The sequence below is a fragment of the Alexandromys fortis genome, unplaced genomic scaffold, assembly GCF_014885135.2.
Source record: "Alexandromys fortis isolate MF-2015 unplaced genomic scaffold, M_Fortis_MF-2015_v1.1 scaffold_1, whole genome shotgun sequence".
NCBI lineage: Eukaryota > Metazoa > Chordata > Mammalia > Rodentia > Cricetidae > Alexandromys > Alexandromys fortis.
Window position 1 is genome coordinate 9486185 of NW_026067927.1, and position 27129 is coordinate 9513313.

The following is a 27129-nucleotide window of genomic DNA, read 5'->3' on the forward strand; positions in this document are numbered from 1 at the left end:
CAAAATAATCACGTATCTACTTTTTCTCTCTGCTAGTCTCTTTGCCTACAATGGCTCTGATGACAGAAACAGCAGCAAACTCCTATTAAAAGGACTGGACCCTCATTTGTCATCACTGATGTTGATTTTTAAGTGTCAGTTGGTTGTGGACTATTTGCTTACACTGTGTGAAACTGTGTCACTGTGGTTGATTTAATAAAGAACAGAATGGCCAATTGCTAGGCAGGAAAGAACAGAAGAGATTTTATGGGAAAGAGAGGAACTAGGGATAAATGTAGGTGGAGAGAGAAGCCAGGGAGACATTAAATAAGTCAGACATATGGAGCAGAGAAGAGGTAACTGAGGCACATAACAGAATGGAGATTAATAGAAACAGGTTGATTTAAGTTTTAAGAGCTAGTTGGGAATCCACCTATGTAAAGGGCCAAACTTTCAGAGTTAATAAAAAAAAGTCTCCTTGCCATTATTTTGGGGTTGGGATCCAAAAATTCCATCTCCGTCAGTTGGTAATTCTGAATGTGACTCATTAGCAGTCACCTTGGACACCTAATATCATCTTTCTCAGTTTTTTGTTCATCTTCTATAATGGAATTAATAACACTTGCCACATGAAAGTGTCTGAGGATTCTTTTGTCAAATCTAAGAAATAGTACGGAGTAACACATGCGAAACAGTCGATAAATGATAGCTTATTATGCAAACAAGCTGACAGTATTCCTGCTACTAAATGTAAGTATGTAATTATATATCTTATATAATTTGTAGTATCTTACATAATTATGAAGTCCTTTTGACAAAATTTTCTTTTGTAACTAATTAAATGAAAATCAGAGTAGCAGGGTGTGCAAGTGGACTAGTGCTCAACTCTTTGAGATGATATTTTGGGGGGCTGAGCTTCTGATGCTCTCCTGACTGCATAGGCTACTTGTTCTCCTTAGCTTCAAGTCCACAGGGTGCAGAATGCACCACCTAGTCTAGGTATTAAAGCTCCTCAGAATCCTTTCTCTGTGGACACATGTGATCTTGTGACATGTAACCTGAAATCAATGCAATGAAGGAACACATTTTTATGTTGCTTGTCTATAGACTTCATGCTCTTGTTGTCAATGTTTTGCAAAGGAGCTCTGAAACCATGCTAGAGATGTTTCTGCATGGGTTCTCTCAATGGCTAGACCCTGTAGTCCTCATTTTTCTTTGCATACTACTGCAGAATCAGTGCTTACTTTCATAGTTATACAGTATGCTGCTTTCTGTGGATGGAAAAAAAAACATGATTTCAATTGTTGGCTTTGTAAGCTATAATCATGTAATTGGAAACAGCTGCACACAAGAAATTTAAATCCAAAGTAGTTTAATTAAAACATATCTTCATTGAGAATAACCACTCATAATGTTAATAGTAGTATGTGCTTCTAAAATCAAAATTGTCTGAGCTCTGGCCATTTCCAGATTATATTACTTTCTTGAAAATACTTGAAAGAGGAAGTGTGACCTCTCTTGATCCTCTTACTCTCTCTCCAACCTATGCTGCAATTATATTCCTCTGCAAAAATGCAGATCAATAAAATTTTAAAACCCATAGGTTTTACAGTGGATATGATTGGATGTATGTCCATCACTTCTTCAAAATTCAGGAACTTACTCTCCCAGTTCCTAGTATCCTGACTAAAATTTCAGTCAGCTGAAGAGTTGACTGAAATAAAGTCAATAACTATGTTACAGTTATTGAATCTCCTGGTGGCAGTCCCTTGCTGAAGACATATCATAGGTAAGAGCCAGGAGCATAAGAGGACTTTCCAGAATTTTTTTTTTCCATGGGAGCCAAACTGGAAGAACACTGTCAGTTGAAAGAATGACCTTGACCTTATTCTTGTCAACTATTTCATAGATACAATTTTAATTTTCTCAGTTTAAATTCTTTTATCCTTTTATGGATACACAATCCAAAAGACGTTGCCTAGAACTAAATCCAACATTTGTTTCTTTGGGAAACATGAATGAAGGGCTTAGATTTTTATTTTGTTTGCTTACTCTTGTCTTGACTTTAACCTGCTATCCATTTCTTTGGATCTCTGTCTGGTCAGCACCCATTTCCCTTATACTATTCATCCCATGGTTCAACTTCACTATCCTTAATTTTTTTCATTTGAATTGTATTTTTGTTTAAAATAAAAGTCTTAATTATTAAAATCCCAACCTATTATTAAATGTCAAGCATGGACATTGTGTTTTTTCAACTGTATATACATTTGCAATTAAAACACATTTATATACACACATCTATAGGTATAGAGTAAGCATGCATGTACATATATATACATATACACAGTACTCTGCAAAATAGAAAAATACTTGAACATCATGCATAGTAATTCTTATGAGGAAGTATATTACATATTAGAAAATCAGATAGAAAACAATGCAATGACAACAGCAGTCACCATTTTATTAAATACCTGCTGTTTTCTATGCTATGAAATAGCTTTTTCATATGCTCACATTAATTTATTCAGTATGTCTAAGATTTATGTGTTATTATTTTCTCTCTTTTCCTTTTAAAAAGTACTGAGAGATTCTTAGTTGCAACGTTGCATCATAACAGATGAGTTACTTATAACTTATATAAGAACATTATAACTTAAAAAATATGAGATAATTTTAGATGTGGTAGAGCAATTCTTTTGTAAAACATTTTTTTTCGATATGTTGTTGAACTATTTTTAATTCTATAAAGAAGCACAATTAGCACACAATTTTTGCAGAAAGTTGACAATATTGAAAACATATGCTTCAGAATGAACTTGTTAAGTGAGCCTTCATACGTTTAATCTTTCACAATTTATATATCCTAATGGGTGTCAACATATATGCACCATAAATTTGGTCATTATTTAATATTGGAGTTCAATTTTTAATTTTTTTATTGTTTTTATTGAGCTTTACATTTTTCTCTGCTCCCCTCCTTTATGCTCTCCTCCCCTTTTACCCTTTTATGGTCCCCATGCTCCCAGTTTACTCATTGGATTTTGTCTTTTTCTACTTCCCATGTATGTTAGATCCATGCATGTCTCTCTTAGGGTCATCATTGTTGTCTAGGTTCTCTGGGATTGTGAATTGTAGGCTGATTTTACTTTGTTTTATGTCTAAAAGCCACTTATGAATGAGTACGTATAATATTTGTTTTTCAGGGTCTGGGTTACCTCATTCAATATGATGCTTACTAGATTCATCCATTTGCCCACAAATTTCAAGATGTTCTGTAGTACTCCATTGTGTAAATGCACTACATTGTCTTTATCCATTCCTTGGTCAAGGGACATTTAGGTTGTTTCCAGGTTCTGGCTATGACAAATAGTGTTGCTATAACATAATTAAACAGACGTCCTTGTGGTACTATTGAGCATCCTTTGGGTATGTACCCAAAAGTAGTATTGCTGAGTCTTGAGGTAGGTTGTTTTCTAATTTTCTGAAAACTTGCTGTACTGATAACCCAAAGGGCTGTTCAAGTTTGCACTCCCACCAGCAATGAAGGAGTGTTCATTTTACCCCACAACCTCTCCAGCATAAGTTGTCATCAGAGTTTTTGGTCTTGGACAGTCTCACAGGTGTAAGATGGAATCTCAGAGTTGTTTTCATTTGCATGTCTCTGATAGCTCAGGATTTTGTGCATTTCTGTGAGTATCTGTCAGTCATTTTAGATTCCTCTGTTGAGAGTTCTTTGCTTAGGTCTGTACCCCATTTATTTTATTGGATTGTTTGTTCTTTTGATGACCCGTTTCTTGAGTTATTTGTATATTTTGGAGATGATGTGGGGTTAATAAAGATCTTTTTCCACTCTGTAGGCTTCTGTTTTTTCTTGTTGACTGCGTCTTTTGTTTTACAGAAGCTTTTCAGTTTAAGGAGGTCCCATTTATTAATTGTTTCTCTCAGTGTTTATGTTACTGGGGTTGTATTTAGTAAGTGTTCTTCTGTGCCGCTGCATTCAAGTGTTGTTCCCATTTTCTCTTCTTTGAGGTTCAGTGTGGTTGGTTCTGTTTTGAGTTTGGATTTAAATTTTGTGCATAGTTATAGATATGGATCTATTTTTATTCTTCTACATGTTGATATCCAGTTATGACAGCACCATTTTTTGAAAATGCTTTCTTTTTTTCATTTTATAGTTTTTGCTTCTTTGTCAAAAATCAGGTATTTGTAGGTGTGTGGATTGCCATCTGAGTCTTTGATTTGGTTCCATTGTGGTCCCCTTGTATGCTTTTATGATAGTACCAAACTGTTTATATTACTGTAGCTCTGTAGTAGGGTTTGAAGTCAGAGATTGTGATGCCTCCAGTAGTTCCTTTATTGTACAGGATTGTTTTGGCTAGCCTGGGTTTTTTGCTTTTCCATATGAAGTTGAGTATTGTTCTTTCAAGTTCTGTGAAGAAATTTTCTGGGATTTTCATGGGCATTGCACTGCCTCTGTAGTTTGCTTTTGATAAAATTGCCATTTTTACTATGTTAATTCTATATACACAAGAGCATGAGAGATCTTTCCATTTTCTGTTGTCTTCTTCAATTTCTTTCTTCAAAGATTTAAAGTTCTTTTCATACAGGTCTTCCACTTGTTTGGTTAGATTTAGTAGGACATATTGTATGCTATTTGTGGCTATTGTAAAGGGTGATGTTGCTCTGACTTCTTTCTCAGACTATTTATCATCTGTATAAAGGATGACTACTGATTTTTATTTTTAGTTAATCTTGTATCCTGCTACATTACTGAAGGCATTTATGAGTTATAGAAGTTCTTTGGTAGAATTTTTGGGATTGCTTATATAAACTATCATGTCATTAGAAAATAGTGAGAGTTTGACTTCTTTTCTGATATGTATCCCCTTTACCTCCTTTTGTTGTCTTATTGCTCTACCTAGAACCTCAAGAATTATATTGAATACATATAGAGAGAATGAACAACTTTGTCTTGTTCCTGATTTCATTGGAACCGCCAAGAGTGTCTTTCCATTTTGTTTGATGTTGGTTGTTACATTGCTGTATATTGTCTTTTTTATGTTTTGATATGTTCTTTTGCTCTCTCCAACACCTTTATCATGAAAGGATGTTGTGTTTTGTCAAAGGCTTTTCAGCATCCAATGGGATAATCATGTGTTTTTGGTTTTCCTCTGTTTGTTTTTATGGTGGATTACCTTGACATATTTTTGTATGTTCATCAATTCCAGCATCTCTGGGATAAAGCCAACTTGATCATGGCATATGTTTTTTTTCTTTGTGTGTGTGGTGTATTCATGGGTTCAGTTTTCAGATATTTTATTGAGTATTTTTGCATCAATGTTTATGAGGTAGATTGATTTGTAATTCTCTTCCTTAGTAATTTCTTTCTGTGGTTTGCATATCAAGGTAATTTTAGCCTAATAAAAAGAATTTGGCAATATTTCTTTTGTTTCTATTGTGTGGAACAACTCGAAGAATATCGTTATTAGTCTTTTTTGTAAATCTTGTAGAAATTTGCACTGAAACCATCTGGTCCTGGGCTTTTTTGGGTTCGGAGACTTTTGATGACTGTTTCTATTTCTTTAGCAGTTATAAGCCTAGTCAATTTACTAATCTGGTCTTGATTTAATTTTAGTAAATGATATTTATCTAGAAAATTGTCCATTTCCCTTAAGTTTTCCAATTTTGTGGAGTACAGGTGTTCAAAATATGACCAAATGATTGTCTGGATTTTCTCCATGTTTGTTGCTATGTCCCATTTTTCATTCATGATTTTTGTTAATTTGGGTATTCTCTCTCTGCCTTTTGGTTAGTTTGGATAAAGGTTTGTCTATTTTGTTGATTTTCTGGAAGAACCAACTCTTTGAATCATTGATCCTTTGCATTAATTTTGTTACTCTTTTGTTGATTTCAACTCTCAATTTGATTATTTTCAGTCCTCTAGTCTTCCTTGGTTAGTTTGCTTCTTTTTGTTCTAGCATATTCAACTGTTTTATTAACTCACTAGTTTGGGATTTTTCCAGCTTTTATATAGGCATTTAGTGCTATGAACTTTTCTCTTATTATTGCTTTCATTTTGTCCCATAAATTTGAATTTCTTGTATGGTCATTTTCATTGAATTTTAGGAGGTCTTTACTTACTTCCTTTATTTCTTCCTTGACTCATTGATAATTTAGGTGAGCATTGTTTAATTTACATGTGTTTGTGGGCTTTCTGCAATTAGTGTTACTGTTGAATTTTAATTTTAAGCCTAGGTGATCCAATAAGATATAGGGGGTTATTCCATTTTTTTGTATCTGTTTTTGCCTTGTTACCTCGCATGTGAAAACCTATTAAGGAGCAAGGACGAAGACAGGATTGAGCAAAAAAGCTTGATTAACTAATTAAGAAAAATGATGTTGTACGCCCAGTCTAATAAAAGCAGTGTGGCACTGTAACAACAGTAAAATCAGAAAAAAAAATAATAATTTACAAATAAACAAAAATCATTTATTCATAAAATTTTTCTAAAGGCATACTTTCCTCAGAGACTGTGAATTTTCTTATCACTGGTCCCCAAGATGATCTTACTAATAGTGGACTTAATTATAGTAGTGTGTACAATATAGCATCCTATTTTGAAATTAATTTTTATAACTAGGGGATATGGATATCAATAAACATGAGACAAATAACATAAGCAAAACTTCACACTTTAAATAGTAAATAACTTCAAATTATGAATAATATTATGAGTTAAAGTTTGTTAAATGCAAAAATAAAAAAAAATGCATTAGAAAATGTTCCAACACCAAATGTTTATGAAGTCAATAGAAATGAAAGTCATGGGCAAATTATGGGAAAAGAAATCTGATATAGTTCCATTTGTTTATAAGTAAATTCACATAATCTTTCAATTTTCTATATATGCACATATATATGAATATAGGGGAGAGTAAGAAAGAGAGACAGAGAGAAGGAGAAACTAAGTTTTACAGGAAGAGATAAAGTTTTAGAATCTCATCCATAAGCGACTACTATTATATAAAGTGTAAAACATATGAGGATCAGTTTATAAAGATACAGAGAAAATATAAAATTTATTCTGGTGATCATATTAATAAACTCTAAATTTTAATATTTTGTCATTATCATTGTTTAATTTCCAATATTTTTGTATGAACAGTGTGTCACCATGAGGAAGCCTCATCTATGATATTACAAGGTTATGCTTATATGTTTGGGTTGCTTAAAAGTATTCTCATAAGAATTTAGCACTCCTCCAAATACAGTATTTTGTCTTGGAGAGTGATGACCAAGAAGTCCCAGAACTATTCTCAATTTAATTTGCAATTTTGTCATCCTTAACATAGCTTTAAGTGGGATGATTTGTGTTCTCAATTAACTATGTCTAAAATATTCTTCTCTCACCAAAATTATTCCTGGAATATTTTATTTTAGTTTAATATACTTTTTAATAGGATTCAAATCATAGATTTCTAAATGTGTAATTTTTTTAGGAAATAAATTAACATCATTAAAATAGAATGTGTGTACACTTTAATTGTATTACCTAATTTCTACAAAATATATTTGAAGGAAAATTATGTTTAAGTTATTTTTTTTGCTTTTGTGCCGGTTTTCTCTTTTTGTTTGCCAAAAGCATTTTCAGACAAAATAGGCTTTGTTTCAAAATAATTTTATGGAGTGTGTGCATGTACATGTGTGTGTGCATGTATGCATGTATGTGTGTTTATTTACATCACTCATTAATCCTAATACAATATTAAGAACAATCTTTCTCCTGTCTTTCCTTGAGTTCATTAAAACTCTTGCTAGATCTGTGTCCTTGGGTAAATATCTTTATCTATGCATCTGAGCTTCTATTTTTTTTTTAATTTGAAGTGAGACTGCTTCTCTATACTTTTTATTTATTATATGGAAGGACTTTAAATTTGTACAAGGGGTAGATCTCACTCCAACATACACAGTGTCAATATTGGATTAAATTATAAACATCACTAATTTTTTCTCAGTCTTGATAGATAACCCCCAAAGACTCTAAGTTTAACAATTTTTTCCTTCATCCTATGGGTGCTGGGGATACAGGTATGTCTACGATGCCTGGAAAATTTTATAGCCTGTTAAATAATTGAGATTTAAGCAACTGCATTTAACACATTCACCTAATGGGATACTCTTTTATTCCAGCTTCTTAGCAAGAGAGTTTCTTATAAACATCAGAACCCATAAATACACAAGATGAAAATTTTCTAATCAAATGATAGGGCAACTTGAAACTTATGCCATCACTCAGAAGTAAATTATCAATAAACTAGTTCCATTGGCTAAGATATATCACACCTATGTCACACTTGACCCATGGAAGAAAGGCAAGTCAGTACCCAGCTGTCCTGGGATGGGCTTCCAGTTTTTGATTTACTAAAAGAAAATATGTCAGTTGACTAGAAGACTATATCACCATGTGAAGAGACATACATAGCTTCCCTAGTTCTTAAGTTAGATTTATAGCTTGGGCACCCGTTTTAAGACTTTCTGCAAATGAATATTATGAATGATAAATAGATAGTATTAGCACAGAAAGTTCAGGAGAATGATGTGTAATGTCCTTCTGTGTATCTGTTGTTTTTATTGGCTGATGAATAAAGTTGTTTGGGCCAACGGCTAAGTAGAGTAAAGCCAGGAAAGACATTCAAACAGAAATAAAGTATGTGTAGGAGGAGTCAGAAAGACACCATTTAGCTGCCAAAGGACAAAGATACTGCCCGAATATGTTAACATAATTGTTGCTCTATAACTATTTTATTTATGTAATTTCACTATGTTAAAGGTAAAACATTCCTTATTCTTAGACAGAAAAGTGGAGAGGATGTGGGATGTCCTTTTATATATGTGTTGCTTTTGTAGATTGATGAATAAATCTGTTTGAGCTAGTTGCTTAGCAGAGTAAAGCTACGGGGTAAATCCAAAAAGAGATAAAGAAAAATAGTAAGTGGATTCATGGAGACACCACACATCATAAAAATGCCACCAAATGAGAAAGATGCTTCTGGGAGCTTTCTGGTAAGCTACTATATCATGGCAATGTATAGATTAATAGAAATGGATTAATTTAAGATGTAAGAGTTAGTTAATAAGAAGCCTGAACTAACTGATCAAAAAGTATCATAATTAATATAGTTTCTCTGTGTGTAATTATTTGGATTTGGATAGCCTGAAGACAAACAAGCAGGCTCTGTTTACATATTCCTAGCACATTCCTAGGTAGCTTTTACATCTTAAAAGCAAGGTTTGTGAGATTTTTTTTCTGATAATTATAATTGTTATTTGAAATAGGGCTGAACTTCATTAATGACTGAAAAATTTTAAATGAGATAGTTCCTGTCATCTGGTAACTAAGTCTTCAGTGCTGAAAGCATGAGTTCAGCCTTGGGGTCTGTTCTTTGTGTCATGAATTTGATGCTAAGTGAAATATGTACTGAAAGGTCAAATTTGCATATTTATAGCTGTCAACCATTGCCATCTTCTGTTGCATGTTTATTATGAATAGGTAAATGAATGAATAAATAATTGGCTACTTTTAACACAAATATAAATGAGTAATATACATAATTAATTAGTATAGCCAATTAGACCAAGTATCTCCTCTAGTATATCACAATCACTTCTCCAAAACCAAAATCATTTAATTGGTTCATGTTTTTCATATTTTTTAAATGGACTCACAAAAGTATAAATATAATGAAGTGTAGGGAGACATTTATGAAGGTTGGACACTGGTAGTGGTTTTCAGGATTTCATGATGTACTCTGATGGAAGATACTGGCATGATGAAACCCATTGACAGTGTGTAATCATTTCACTTTTTACAAAATTAGTAGAGATTACATTCTTCATCAGAACCTGTTGTGTTCATGGCCATAAGAATGTGTCTTAAAGTGTACCAGGAAGAAGAAAAAGCAGCTTATGTTTTACTGTTTAAAAATCTTAATAATAACTTAATAATGTTTTAAATCAAAGCTTATTAAATATTAAGATAGTTCTAAACAAAAGTGGAAAGCAGAAATAAAAACAATGCTGAGTCACACAAGCAAAGGCAAAACTTTGCAATGAGCTCCATCATTTTCCTACCCCAACAATGCCCTCAGGTACATGAGACTCTCATCTGCACCTAGCTTTATGTATGCTTTTCCCTTATCAAACTCAGTGGCAGAAATTATATCTCCTTATCATTCCTTATTGACTGCAAATTTGTAAAGAACAAAGTACTAAAATATATCTTGCAGCTAGAGAAATTGGGTCCATCATGTCTGGACTGGATTATTTTTCTGTATGCACAATTAAGCAAACTACCCTCTCAATGAATTTCTAGGAGAAAAAAGTACCTATTTACAATCTTGTGTTTCTGTGATTGAACATGCATATTACCCAAATCGTACACCATGAAAAAAAGACACATATGGTGAACTAACACTCACATAACCCATGCCCATAAAGTGGAGAGACCAACTCCACCGTGCCCCTACTGATAAACTCCTTCTCCAATTTGTACCATCTACAGTAAGCCCCAGGCAAGAATCACTAGGAATTATTGAGCCTCATAATTATCTAGAGTCTGCTTATATCTCGCTGTATGTCTATTCTGTACATCTGAATGAGAATATTTTTGCCCTGCTTTCTGTGTTTTTTTTTTCTTCTTCTTCTTGCTAGTCTCTCTTCCCTATAGTTTCTGCTATTTTCTGTTGAAATATGAGCGGCGGGGCTGCGTCCCCAACACCCCGGCCGCTTGGCTAGCTCATGCCTGAAATAACAACACACAAACTGTATTCATTTAAGAACTGCTTGGCCCATGAACTCTAACCCTTACAGGCTAATTCTCGCACCTGGACTAGCCCATTTCTAATGATGTGTGTAAGCACCCCAAGGTGCGCTTACCGGGAAGAGTCTAGCCTCTGTCCATCCTGGTGTCTCTGCTCCAGAGCAGAGCTGTCGAGTCTACCCAGGAGAGCTGAGCATGGCGTCTCTGCTGAGCTGTAGGGTCTCTCTGGGAGCAGAGCAGAGTCTGACCTCACTTCCTCTTCTGCCCAGAATTCTATTCTGTTTCCTCCTCCCATCTATCTTTTAACCTATGAGGCCAAGCAGTTGGTTTATTACTTAACCAATGAAATCAACAGATTGATATATGACACTCCCACATCAATTTTCCTCTCAGGTTTCTGTCACTCTTATCTGCCCACTCTATTTTGGTCAGGGTTCTATAGATGAAAATAGCTGATAGAATTGTATACATGGGCCTTTGTATTATAATTGCTTACAGTCTGTGCATTTCTTTTTTTAAGATTTCTTGAAATCATTTTATTTTATTTTTTGCATACATAATTTATAGTCTCTTCCCCTTCTTCTTTCTTTCTTTCTTTCTTTCTTTCTTTCTTTCTTTCTTTCTTTCTTTCTTTCTTAAAGATTTCTGCCTCTTCCCCACTGCCGCCTCCCCTTTCCCTCCCCCTCCCCCAATAAAGTCCCCCTCCCTAGTCAGCCCAAAGAGCAATCAGGGTTCCCTGCCCTGTGGGAAGTCCAAGGACCACCCACCTCCTCTGACAGTCCAACAATGGTTGTCTACCAAGAGAAATTCCAAAATCTAGTAATTGTTGCGTTTATGAAGCTGGATGCCTCATCTGGTCCAGCATATGTTGTAATCCCAAGAATTAGAGGGTAATGCTGGTGAAGGAATGGACTTGCTAGAGAAAGACACGGAGCAAGCTCCCTTCTCAGGTGTCCATTATGTAGACTGCCAGCAGAAATTGTGGCAGAGATTAAAGGTGGATTTTAGTTAATTCCAATGTAGTAAACTTACTGCCAAAACAACTTCTTTTCTTTCTTTTTAATTTATAAATTTCTCAATAAAATTTGTTTGTAATTTATTGGACTTCAGTAAGGAAAAAAGATAAAAAATAATTTGTTGCTTTTTGAGTCCTAACCTCAAGACTGTTTGTGGTAGATAATAGCATTTACTCATTCATATTTAGGATAGATTTTTTAATTTACTTACCAAATAAGATTTACCATATTTAACTTGTTGATTATACTCCAACAGCCTGTTATAATTAACTAAGAGATTATAAGATACTGGTCACACTATTTTGACATTTTTCTGCTAATTCTTTTCAATTCCACTCACTGTAGTTATTATTTATTCCCTTCTCATTTTATCTTTTTACTTTGATTATAGGGTCTTTTGTTAAATAGATGATTTTTCTTTTAATGCAGCTTAATTTACCATTTTAACAATATTTTGATTGTTTGAGTGATTGTGTTATGTGTATATATTCTAATAAATTCATTTTTACCATTAAGTTACACAAATATTATCTCACATTTACATTTAAGGTGATACAAATGATTTGACTGTCATGACTAATGCTGAGTTTATGAAATAATTTGGGTGATAAGTGGGCAAGAATCTGATATTTCTTCACCAACAGTCCCATTATTGATATGGGATTTTCCTCTGTATGCTATGAATATGTTTTATTGTCATTGGTTAATAAAGAAGCTGCTTTCAGCCAATGGCTGAAAGCATATAGCCAGGCTGGAAGAGATATATACAGAGAGAGAAAGTAGGCAGAGTCAGGGAGAGGCCATGAAGCCAGCCTCAGGAGACAGACTCCAGATGCCAGATGTTAGATGGAACCTTACCAGTAGGCCACAACTACATGGCGATACACAGATTAGTAGAAGTAGGCTAATTTAACATCTAAGAGCTAGACAATAATAAGCATGAGCTAATAGGCCAAGCAGTATTGTAACAATATAGTTTCTGTTGCAAGGCTGTTTGGAGGTCTGGGCAGTCGAGAAACAAACAAACAGCCTCCTACTACACTTCATCTCTACACATTTTACTTTATACTTTCTCTTTCCCCAAAGTCTTGTAATAGCTACTCCTTAAGGAAGTCTCCATGGATGCATGTTCCCAATTCATCTGCAGTCATTTGTTAATTAAATTCACCAAATGAGGTTAACCATCTTTACAAATGGTGTTTTCATGGGGCATTCCCCATCTCTCCTTCTCCCCCCCTTCTCATCTCTATTCTTTGGACTGCCCTCCTCCTCTTCTTCCTCCTGAAAAGAAATACTGTGTTATTTCCCACATTCTTTTGGAATCTCTACAATTGAAATTTACTTATATATTATAGTTTTATAACTATGTTTTTATGTTTTAATGACATTTCAATTTAATCATCTGTGGATTTCTTCATTTCTGAACAAATGATCAGATTTTCAAATATTTCACCTTTAATTTTCTTTGTTTTCCTTCAGAATAATATAATTTTGCATATGTATCTCTCTTCTTGCCTTTTTCTCAACTTCAGTCTGTCCTTGTGAGCTCTCAGTCATTACTTTTCAGTTCATTGGTTTCAGCCTCAAAATTGTACAATTCTACTGATGTTGTGTCTGTCTTTCAATTACACTATTTAAATAAAAGATGGTTTTCATTTGGCTATTCTGTGTCCTCATATATATTCTTGATTTTTTGTATTGTGCTTAGAACTCTCTTATTTAAACAAAAGAGGGAGTTGCTGTAGGAATTCCTTCAGCCAGTAGCCCTTAAGATACCAGCCCACTTGGGTGTGTGGGGTTTTATTTTATACTATAAATGCTGATATAAAGCATGCACTTGCCATCTTCTGGCTGCTGGATTCGATTCCTGTTCCCAGTTTGTGCAGAAGACTATGATCTGTGAGTCTACCCTTAAATAAATAATCCTTTATTATACTCAATTCTGAGTTAGTGTCTAATTTCTTTTTAGAATCTGTCTTCACTCCCCTCTATACCTAGGCTGAGCAAGGTATCCATTCAAAGAGAATGTGCTCCTAGATGTCAGTTCAAGCACTAGGAATAAATCCTGGTCTCACTGACAGTGGGCCTAATTTGGTCCTATGCATGCTCCCCCTCTACCAGTCCAGATTCAGGGAGCTCTTATTAGTTTACGTCTGCTTTTTCTGTGGGTATCACCATCATCGCCTTGAACCCTTTACTCACATTATTGCTCCTTTCTCTCTTAGATTGGTTTCCAGTAACTTGGCCAAGTTCTTCACTGTAGATCTCTGTATCTGCTTTATGGTATGTACTCACTCATAGTTGGAAATTAGATATAACACAAGGGATATTCAGCCTATAGTCCACAATACCAGAGAAGATTGGTTATAAGGAAAACCCTAAGAGAGACACACATGCCCCTTAAAGGAGAATCAGACAAGACTTCCTGAGAAAATTAGGAGGGGAAGAAGGTAAAGTGGAAAAGGAGGTGGAGTAGAGATGGGGGGGGGAAGGAGAACATGAAGGAATGGGATACTCAAAAAGGGGAAGGACAGAGAAGGAGAAAAAAGGAAAGAGATTTCTTGATAGAAAGAGCCATTAAAGGACAAAAGAAAAACATGGCACTAGGGAAATTCTTGGTAATCCACAAAGATGAACCCATCTAAGACTCTAAGCTACAGTGGAGAGGAAACATAAGCTAGTTTTCCCTTGTATTCAGATTAATGACTAACTTAATCGTCATCATAGAACCTTCAACTCATAAGAGTTGTATTTACATTTCAAAGAGTCTGTGTCTTACATTTCAAAGATCCCGTGTCTTATTTTGTATTTTCTCCCCCCCCTTTATTTATTTATTTTATTTTTTTTTTCTTTTCTGAAACAGGGTTTCTTTGTGTAGTCCTGGCTGTCCTGGAATAAGCTCTGTAGAGCAGGATGATGTGAGCTCATAGTCTACCTCTGCCTTCCAAGGCCTAGGAATAGACATGTGCCACCACCATCCAACTTACAACATTTTTACTTGGTTTTTCAATACAGGGTTCTCTGTGTATCTCTGGTTGTCCTAGAACTCATAGTGTCTGTCCTCCTGTTGTTCTATTCAGGAAATTGTCTCCTATTTCAATGACTTCAAGGCTGTTTCACGAACCTGTGTACTCACTAATATGTGGATATTAACTGCAATGTAAAAGAAAGCCATGCTACCATCCACAGTCCCTGAGAGGCTAGGTAACAAGGAAGTCCCAAAGGGGGATGCTTGGATTTTCTTGGGAATGGAAAATAGATGAAATATCCTGGGTAGATTGGGGGAGGGTAGGATGGGAACATAAGTGACTGATAAGGGGTCATATGGAGGGAAAGAATACTGAAAGAGATGCCTTGATATGGGGGGAGGCATTTGGGGTCAGGTAGAAACCTTGTAAAAGGGAAATTCCTATGAATCTACTAGGATATACCCAGCTAAGACTCCTAGCAATCCCTTGTAATCATATTGGTGTATACTCCAATTGTCATCAGAGAACCTTTGCCATCAGAGGGCCTTCATCCAGTAACTGATGGAAATATGCAGAGACCCATAGATAGGTACTATTCTGAGCTTGAGGAATACTGTTTTGAAGAAAGGTAGAGAAAAGATTGTAGAAGCCAGAGGATCAATATCATTACAACAGAACACAGACACAACTAACATGAACTCAAAGGAGCTCATACATTCTGGGACCACAGCTAGGGGTCCTGCATGGGAAAAACCTAGGGCCTCTACATATGTGTGACAGTTATGTAGCTTGGTCCACTTGTGGGACCCCTAGCAGGAAGAACAGGGCTCTGGTTGTATTTTATGAACCTATTCTTCATACTGGGCTGATATGCCCAGCATTATACAAAGAGAGGAGCTTAGATGTAGGTCAACGTGATATGTCATGCTTCCTTGACACCCATGAAAGGCTTGCCACTTTCTGAACAGAAATAGCAGAGCAGTAGATGGGGGAGGAGAAGGAAGATGGGAAGAAGGAATAGGAGGAGAGGAGGGAAAACTATAATTGGCATGTAAAATGTATGAATAAATTTAATAAAAAAATCTTAGATTTTTAGCTCTCCATTTTCTTGGTTCTTGATGAATATGTATTCAAAGAATTAAATGTTTTTAAGTTTGCTTAATAACAAGTGAAGGACCACTGAAACAATCATGTACCCTGCAGTCACATAGTCTGTTTCAAAAGAATGAATAAATATTTATTCAAATTACAAGTTAAGAAAGTTAGAAAGATATAGAGGGTGTTTTGGGTGTTATATGTTTTGCAAATAAAGTAATAGTGAACTAATCAGATAAGAGAACAGTATTATAGAGAAAGTGTCATTAAAACAGAGAGAGCTTTCTGTTTTATTTATTTGCTTTGAATAAAAGTAAAATTGCTCTTGTCTACCTATGCAAGATTCAAAACTAAAGTTTCAGTCATTTTAGGCTTACAAAGCAAAGTAATTCTGATATACTGGTTACTTTCCTCATACTTCCTATAAAATTGTAATATTGTACGTCTTTTTCTTCCTAGTATAACAGCCAAGAAAATGCTCTCTGTCTGTGTAAACAATCTTCAGGAAAGAAAATGATTCTCTTAATTGTCCAGCATACTCTATTGTAGTTTGACTTTTACCTTCTCCTGACACAGTGCCTGCATGTTGAAGGCTTGGGTCCTAGCCCGTGATGCTCTTAGAAATTAGTAGAAGCTGTTAGAAGTAAATGCTACTGGGAGGTGCTTAGGGAGTTAAGGGTATGACCCTGAATAGAACTGAGCATTCCAGTCTCTTCTTCCCTCTTACTCTCTGGCAAGTCTTGTTTTATCATCACTTGATGCCATGGCACAAAAGTCACAGGAAAACCTACATAGAGCTGAAACATGGAAAACCATCAGTCAAATAAGCCTCACTTCTTTATAAGCTGATTAAATCAAACATAAATTATAGCAATAAAAATATAACGCCATCTCTCAAAAAGTCAGCTGATTTGAGAAGCCCAAACATGAAACTTTAGGGCTCAAGTGTAAATTGGAATTAGCAAAATTTGTGAGACAATATAAATGATTTTTGCAAAGGAACAAAAGAAGAATTTAAAAACAAGAAGTTCAAACTCTTGGTATTAACAAACATATAACCATTCAGATCAAATTCAGCATCAAGTTAATTGCACTTCTGAAAGCATGGTTGATTTTGAGAGATGAGAACTAGACATTTGTATTGTTCTGACTCTTGTTCCTGGGGAGTATTCTGTTTCAATGAAAAAAGCTTCTGTTTGATCCTTCAAATTTTTGGAACTGTTCCTAAACATCGGGATATTTAGGTTTGTGTGTGCACTGCTCACTGTGCAGGCAAGTAACAGCAGGAAATGAATGCTTAATAGCCTAATGTCCTTATTTTACAGTCTTTATAAAGCTGCTTCACTGAACTGGTAGATTTTTTTCAATATTTTATTAGACAAATTGGCATACATGGAAAATGTATCGTGTATTAAACCCATAGAGTTAAAATATTCAACTTGAGTTTGTCCAATGATTATGAACACCCTAGTATCTAATTTAAGCTGTTATTGGTATAAATAAATCATTTGAACACCCAAAACAACTCTTGTGTATTCTTCAAATTGCTATTTTTCTCTGTATTGGCTACATTATTTATTCATTTAATAACCAGAACTACTAAGCCCATACATGTTTTTATGAACAATCATAAAATGTTGTTTTGTGAGACACTGAGTCCAAAATGTATTTCAAGGTTACAGCTTCTCAACAGCTAGTAGATCTGAATTAGTAGGTGTGTGAAGCAATGTCTGATCTATACACATTAGTATGTCACAATTACCGCACATGTAGCCAGTGATTCAGACGTCTAGCCAAGTGTTCTTATAGGAAGATGTAAATTAGGTTTTATAACCGTCACAGAAGAATGAATTGATCCGTCTTTACAGAAGTGCACTCAAGTACACAAAGCCATGTTTGAAGAGCGTGGGCTAAGGCAATTCACATTTATTAAATACAAATCATCCTATTGCATTCTATTGAGGAAGAATGTCTTAACATTCACCAAATGTAAAGTAATCATCTGTGAATAATGAAGCAGTATTAGTTGGTGTGGGAAGTCCTTCTGTATATGTGTTTCTTTTATTAGTTAATGAGCAAAGAAGCTTCTTCCAGCCAAAGGCTTAACAGAATATAGCAGGGCTGGAAAAGGTACATATAGAAAGTAGGCAGAGTCAAAGAGAAGCCATGTTCTCACCACAGAAGACTGACACCTCCGCTGGAGTCTGCTGGAACTTTGCTGGTGGAGCATGACCTCATGATGATGCACATAGTTTAGGATATATGAACGCTAGCTAGAAATATGCTTAAACTATTGGCCAAATCGTACTGCAAATAATATAGTTTCTGTGTGTTATTTCAAGTCTGGGTGGCCGGGAATGAATGAACAGCCTCAGACTACAGATTATTTCTGGTTATCAATTTATAGTTAAAGAAAGTGTCTTGTTCTGGTCAAGATTACAGATGTTATGAAAAATAAAGTTATCCTAATATTTCATGCTATTGTATAGCAATTTCTTCCAAGGAAAACATCTTCAAGGGAAGCTCATTAAGATTTGAGATGTTCTAAGGGTAGGTAAACTGCTGCATCGTGCCTGGAACCTCTTTAAGACATGTGACATCAGAAGGAAGCTAGTTAACACTTAGAAAGTAAGCAACTCATTACCTTTAGGAAATCCCTGAAACTGATCAAATTTACTAGGCCTTTCCCTAAGCAAATATAAACATTAGGGACTTCTAAAATACACTATAGCAGAAACAGAAGACTAGAAGAGGGACATCAGTAAAGCAGTCACGCAGAAACAGGAAGAAACTATGTGGCTGAAAAAGATAACTCTCCAAATTGTTGAACTTACTGCATGCACAGTGAAGTCCAGCTTTCCAGCTTTCATTAACTAACAAGCTTGGGTGATCTTTTGGTGATGAATCTGTCTTTGAATCATTTCTATACCTGTAAGTGCCACAATCACTTATACTTTTAAGTAACTTCACTAAAAACCTTGGTTCACCAAGGTGAGCTTTGGTGGTATATTTACTTTGATCTCTTGATTCTGTCTCAGAACTGGGTACATATTTGTTCCTATCTCTGTATTCTATTCCATTTTACATTTTCTGCATGCATTGACATAACATCTGATCATCATGTGACAATAGACAACTTTGGATTTCAGAAAGTTCTAAAAGTACAAGCAAGAATAAGCAGATCTTGAGCCACGTACTTCTTAGAAATTGTGAATTCCCCCAACTCCACACACAACAAACTTTTGTTTGGAGTTATTTGGTTTGAGAAGCATTGTGACACAGATGTAAAGAGGTCAGTTTAATTGCTGAAGGACTGCAGCAAATGAGTCAAGATTGTTTTTTGTCTGTCTGTTTGGTTGGTTGGTTGGTTGGTTGGTTGGTTGGTTGGTTTTTTTGAGACACGGTTTCTCTGTAGAACAGACCTGCTTCTCCTGGGACTAGCTCTTGTAAACCAGACTTGTCTCAAACTCACAAAGATCCACCTGTTTCTGCTTCCCAAGGGCTGGGATGAAAGGCATGCGCCAACACGCTCCAGCTGATTCAAGCTTTTATATACAAGGTTTGATTGGTGGAGGAAGATCTCCATTGTACCATCTCTTTATTTAGGTCCTCAGGCATTGCACTGTTATACAGCATGAAACAAATATTCAATCAGAAATAAATGTATGAATAAAACAGAGGGGAATAATATTTTCCTTTATAAAATCTAACTTTCTTTTTTGGTCATTCCCAAACCAATCAGCACTTCAGATTTTTACAAAAATGGTGAAGCATCATAATTAGGTAACTAGAGAAAATATAAATGTTCCAAAATTTAATAGAATAAACAATATACCACTGGTATCTTCCATTTATTTTTTGATAAGTGAGACTCTGTAAAGTTAGGAGATTTTCAAGACAAGAAACTGAAGTTCATTCTCTTATTGGACATACCACACAGTTACCAAGGGATTAATTCTTATATGTGTGCCTCGTGGTTTACTATACATAGTATAATCATAATCACTCCTCATACCTGATATAGTTCTGTCATAGGCAGGGATATCTAAGTCTTTGATGGATTCAAGCAAGAGTGAGGAAGGATAGGTAGAAGACACGAAAATTACAAGGTATTTTTCCCTTATGGAATGAATGGAGACCTATACTTCTTTTTTTTTTAAATTTATTTATTTATTTATTAAAGATTTCTGTCTCTTCCCCACCGCCGCCTCCCCTTTCCCTCCCCCTCCCCCAATCAAGTCCCCCTCCCTCGTCAGCCCAAAAAGCAATCAGGGTTCTCTGCCCTGTGGGAAGTCCAAGGACCACCCACCTCCATCCAGGTCTAGTAAGGTGAGCATCCAAACTGCCTAGGCTCCCATGAAACCAATAGGTACAGTAGGATCAAAAACCCATTGCCATTGTTCTTGAGGTCTCAGTAGTCCTCATTGTCCACTATGTTCAGCGAGACCGGTTTTAACCCAGGCTTTTTCAGACCCAGGCCAGCTGGCCTTGGTGAGTTCCCCATAGAACATCCCCATTGTCTCAGTGTATGGGTGCACCCCTCGCGGTCCTGAGTTCCTTGCTTGTGCTCTCCCTTGTGCTCCTGATTTGGACCTTGAGGTTTCAGTCCGGTGCTCCATTGTGGGTCTCTGTCTCTGTCTCCTTTCATCGCCTGATGAAGGTTAATATTCAGGAGGGCGACCAATACTTCTTAATAATTTCTTCATCTTTTAGTTGCAGTTTGCACTGACCATCATGGCTCACTGATCATCTGACAATAGGAGTGAACATTGCTGACTGTTTCTTCTCTAAAACTGAGAGACAGGATGCTCACATAATAGCTCCAGAGTCTGGAATATATGTCACTATATTTAAACAGTGTCAGAAGTGGCTAACACATCGGGATATTTGTGGGAATAGAAAGTGAAGAAAATGAAATCATATAACAATTTTGAATGTCTACACTGGATTAAAAATATATTGCAAACTTGTGGTGTCGTGGGACTGCTAATAGTAGGAGTTAGTGTATCTCTGACTATTTGTCTTATCGAGACTCTTCTCCTCTAATGGGATTTCCTTGTCCAGACACAATATGAGGGGTTTTGCCATGTCTTTCTGTTTCTTGTTTTGTCCCGTGTGGCTGTCATCCTTTGGAGGCCTGCGCTTTACTGAAGAAGAATTTAAAAGGAAGATGATTGGAGGAAAAGGGTAGATGAGGATTCTAGGAGGAATGGAGAAAGGGAAAAGTGTAGTTGTAGTATTATATGAGAGAGTAGCAGATCAATTTTCAATAGAGATATTGTGTGTATGTGTTGCAGCATACTAAATACCACACGTAGGATTGACCTTTCAGAAGACAGAAAGTTTTTCAATGCTGATAAGAGTTGATTCTTTAATAATTAAATCTTTGAATAAATTCTAAAGTTTTATACAATCATAGATATTAAGATAGAAAAACCAGGATGGGTCAAACGCAACCATTGTTACCCAAGTAATAGCTTCCTTGATGTTACAGAACACATTAGTTGAATGGGATGAATTAAAGTTAATAAGCATTTACTGTTTGAAAAGTCTTATCTAATATTTTACGTGATCCTTTCAATAAATCATGAGATATATTTGACTTGACATGTGGGAGAAATGAACTCTCCACATTTTTAAATACCAGCTTAAGAGTGAGAAGTAATATTAAGCTTTCTTTGTACAACTTGGCATGGATTTGTTTTCAGGTAAAAACACTGATGTCAAATCAATTTGACAATATGAGAAACCACAGAGAACTGATACTTGACTAATGAAATCCTTTAATCACTCTGCAGAATAGAATTAAGAAAACTCAACTTCAAAAGGAGAATTATCCCATTTATAGCTTATCACTAGGGTTGCACAATAGACTCAAATAAGGTTCTTATTTCCTCCAAGTGTTATTCTGCATCTAATTCTTTGCTGAATAACGTTCACATTTTTGTTAATTCTAAACAACAAAAATTAGACTAGAAATCACATTTATAAGACCATTTCATAATTTCCCAACACAGTGATACCCTCCAATACCTCTCAAAAGTCTGCAGATTTTAAAACTTGAGGCATTTGTTTTTAGTATCTGATAAAACATTTTATTTCAATAAGTTAGAAAATTATTGAATAATGGTAATGACTCTTATTTGAGTTACAAAACATACTATGTATAATTCAGGAATACATCTCCCAGTTTAGAACATTGTATTAAATGCACATCAGTGTAAACATATCTCATAAATTTCATAAAGCTATATCATTCTTAATATAATAAATACATATTCCTGATTTATAAATGATTATATAGTTACATATAAAGGATTGAGTATTATATATACAATATGTATAGAGACAGACAAACATAATATACTAATTGCATCATCTTAATATGCAAATAAATATAAATTAAATATAAATAATTTTATTCCTTAGCAATGAAAATGTAATATTTGAAGAGGTTAAATCACTTTCTGGCATAGCCAGAGTATAAGAACATGCTTCTGCCTTCTAAGTTTTAGAGCAGTTTCAGTTTTGTCTCTTGAATGTTGTATTTTATTTATTATTAATTGATAGCTCAACATTGTCTAGTCTATGGTATAATAACTAAGAATTATAAAGAAATAATTTTATTATAGCTTTATATAACATAGTTTGAATTTTATGAGGAGTTCTTTTAAGAAACATTATCATACTAGCTTAATATGAGTTTGTAATAAGAATACATTGTCTAAGAAAAGTTATATTTTTTGGTTTCCATGATTTCTCCAGATAAAATAAAGTCATTAAATCTCCAAAGATCTCCACCACACCCTAACATTTCTGTATTAAATATTATTTGCACACTCAATGATTATAATATCTTTTCCTCAACTAATTACTATTATATGTAAATGTTGCTGAAGGAATTACTTTTGGATGGCAATGATTTCTTTTATCAATATAGCAATCATTATCAATCACATATTATCTTCTAGATCTTCTGTGTGTATTCATCTGTTAAACTACAACTTTAAATGTTTTTTTTTCTATTAAGATTAATACGTAGAAAAGGCAGCTAGTTTGACTTCTCTCAGGTTTTAGTCTCATTATCTCCTTCTATCTCCATCTATACAAATGGCAGCTAGTATTCTGTGCATATAGTTACCATCTTTACACTGTTGCTGTTTAGAACAAGGAAATATTTTGTTATTTTCGGCCTTCATGTGATTGGGTAACTGTGTACAAGCAGCCTGTGCCTACCTGGAACAATGTTTTCTATTTTCAGTATTCAGAATCTTTTAAGCACTAGAATTCACACTTCCCAGGTCATTCCTGTTTCAAATTTGTCCTATCCTGACTTTCATGGTCACAAAACAACAAAAGTATATGTAAAAATGGTTTATTTGTCCTCTAAAGCAAATTCTTGGTTATGCTTTAAATTATAACCTGAATCATGCTTGTAGCTGCTAATACCCTAGCTCCCAACAGTAATGGAGTGAATCATTTCTGTTCCATTTCATGAATATTAGAAGAATAATTAGTGGCACAAACTTCATTAATTCTTTTTTTAATTCTAGAATATAAATGTTCATTTTATTTCCAACATTCATTGTTAATTATTTGGTATTACTACTAATAGCGACAACTTTCTCTAACCTTGTATATAAGTATATATGCTATATTATTTGTAGATCACAGATGATAGATAGATAGATAGATAGATAGATAGATAGATAGATAGATAGATAGACAGATAGATTATAGATTAACTTTAACTTCTGAGTTAACTTCTGAGTTCCAAGTTCTTCCTTTTCCTTTAAGAGATGACAATGGTAGGACATTTTTTGTTTATCCAAACTGAATGAGTAGAGACATAAGGAAGCTAAATCCTTGCTTCCTGGTGCACCCATGATGTGGATTTCCTTTTCCTGCCTACTTTCAGTGTTGGGGAAAAAATTTGGTCCCAATTTTTAAAAATACGACCTCAGAGTTTGAATTGTGGTATACAAATTGCTAAAGACATGAAAAATATGAATTAAGAATGGTTTCTATAACAACTTCATGAGATAATAATTCATCTGTGGTAACACATATTTTTAGGCAGTTAGTAACCACTAGTCATACCAATGGAGTACTCTGTTATTTGATACTATGGAGAGAGGTTTATAATGCTGATAACTCTGCATAGTCTTTCTTTTGTCACAGTGAATAGAGAATCTTTTATATGTTAGCAATAATAATTTCTCAGTTTTTACACTCAATGCTAAAAGAGTTCACTAGAATTCTCTCTTGAATTTTCCAAAGCATGAATTTAAGAAAATTCTAGATTCAAGGTGGGGGAACAAGGAATTTTTCTATGTCTGTTAGAAAGGTGCAGTTTTAACATGGGAATCCTGGCAAAAAAAAAAAAAAAATTCAAGTCCATGAAGTAGTGTACTACTTAGAGAAAACAAAATGAATCTCCTATTTCCTTTGAACCATCTAATATAGTTAAAATATAATTTAAAAGAAAGTTAAGCCTTTCTGCCATCTTCATTATCTATCATCTAACAGATATTCCATGCCCCTTCTAATCTCCTAATCAAGAATGATGATGATAAAAAGAAATTAAGCTGTTATTGAATTATCCTGGTATGACTGAAAAAGATCATATCTCATAACTAACACTTCACATGCAAGTACTTAGATTGCTAGTTTTGAAATTAACTAAATACTTTACAAAATTGGGTCTTTTAATTTATTCCTAAAATATGTCTTTGCCAATTATAAAAACTCACAACCCTTTTCAGTACTTGGCCTTATTTTAATAAAACACATTGAGAAAGTCTCTATCTTTTACATCTTAGAAAGTAGTAAGTTGACTCTAGTCTACAATTCTGGATACAAAAACATGAAAATAATGCTTAAAATACCATTCACCAAAGGAAAAATGAGAGAAAAACTAATATTAGGTTTGAAGAACAGTGTGTTTATAACAGATTATGAGAATTACCTTTACTTATTTTTTTAATTCTGTTTGTTAAACTTTAGGCCTCACCATGCAGTCAGTGTTTGACTGAAACTCAAGATCCGACTGAGTCAGCCTCACAAATGCTGACATTATACAAGTGTGACACTTATCACTAAAAAAAAAGTCTAAAAATACTTTTCCCGTAAGATTTAAAGGAACAGAAATTATCTTTTCTCTATTAGATAAATGAATAACAAAACTGAGACAATGTAAAATCTTTATTTACACTTCTGTGGGAGCCATCAGCATGCAAAAGAAGAAATAAAGTGTTGGAATAAAAAATCAGGAGATTAGGCCAGCCTGGTCTACAAGAGCTAGTGCTAGGACAGGCTCCAAAGCTACAGAGAAACCCTGTCTCGAAAAACTAAAAAAAAAAAAAAAAAAAACCAGGAGATTTGGGGTCATAAGAGCAGTAAGACTGTCCCTATTTGGGGTGGGGGTGCAAGGCAAGTAGGGCAGATGTGAAGGGTAAGGGGAATAAATGAGATCCAGAAAAATGATGTAGAAGACACATAGGATAAATAAAAGAAAAAAAAATAGGAGACTAAATTCTGAGGTATGAGTGTGATAGGGTTTTCCACATGTGGGAAGAAATAACTACTTTCCACTAATGAGTAGGCATATATATTGCCCAACACATTTAAACCTAAGTATAGAATATTGTGATGACCAGCTCTGCCTTTAGACAGATTGTTGCTAAGCATTGGACAACACAAAATCCAAATTCTCAAGTCAAAAGCATGCACAGCATTAGCTATGCCTATCACACCTGCCAAATTACATGTCACAATTCTGTGGAAAATATCACATGTTTCACAAATCTCCAAAGTCCAAGAATGAACACTGGATTTTTTAAGGGGTATTTAGCCACCTACGCTTACAAATTGGTGTTATTTAACCTAAAAATGAATACTCAAAAATTCTATATGTCCATGATTATTTGTGGAAAATAAGCCTAAGGGCCACTTTAAATGAAAATAATTAAAACAAGCATCTTGGAGAGAAAACGAGGAACTTCCTGTGTTTCCTTTGAAATATATTAGTAGTAAACCTACTGAAAGTTTCGAAATAGATATGCACACACAATTTACAAGCATGCATTTAAGAGAAGTGCAAGCCAGATTGAAATTATGGAAATGAAAGAACAAAATACCAGTTTCCAGAGGACATAAAGCAATACAAATTGCAAAAGGAAAATATGAATAACTAAGTCAGGCAGAAAGAGGAGACAGGCAGGAGCTCCTAGTTAATAATTACTTTGGGTAAAATATTCCCAGATGATCATTTCTTCTCTGCACAATGTCAGAGTTACATTTAATAGTTATCATTTGTATTTGGCCATCCACAAAATTAAGTAGTTCATTCTGTAGTACAAAGTTTCAAGTGATTTGGAATTTCCAGTTTTTAAATAAATTGTTCTTGTCTTGTGGTAATGCATACTTTGATTCATAAAAGTTATCATGAATTAAGGTCCCATTAAAACTCATCATCACCGGCCATAATAAATTAAAATCAAAACAAGTTTTTCTTCAATCTCGCTGAATGTTCACTCACTCACTTGTCACTGCACAGGAATTCATATATAATTTCAACTCCAGTCATTTCACCTTTTACACAAATTAAACATTAAGATAGATTTTCATAACACTCGAAGCTGTACTCATTGTGGAGATATTCCATATTTCACCAACCCTTTGATTAGTTATAGTGTAGCTGTTCTCTATTTTTCATTTGAAATTACATAATGAGCTTTCCTCAGTCAAAATTGGATATTTCTTGTCTCCCTAGATGAACATTGTCCTCACTTGTGCTGGTTGTAATATGGATCTCTTCCTTAAAAGACTGAGCTGAAATCTGAGGCCATTGTAGCAGTGTTAATTGTAAGGGCTCTTTATGACAAGGCTGGATAATGAAAAAAGGTTAGAGATGTTCTTACAGGAGTGGATTAATTTCAAAACCAAGCTCTTATAAAGTGACCTGATCCCTTATAGTTTGTCTTTTCTACTTGTATCTGGTTTCACCTAGATTTTTTATCGTTATGAGACAAGAAAAGGACCATATGATATTCCACCTTATCTTGTACAACCAGCCCCCAAGACTATGAGTTAAATTTTGTAATTATGTTTGTAAATTGGTGAGTCTTGGGCATTCTGCTAGAGCAAATCAATAAGGGATCTGAAATAAGTATTTGGACCTAGATATAAGTTGAGAAAGTATTATGGTTTAGATATCAGATGTAATGAACCAAATGGACTTAA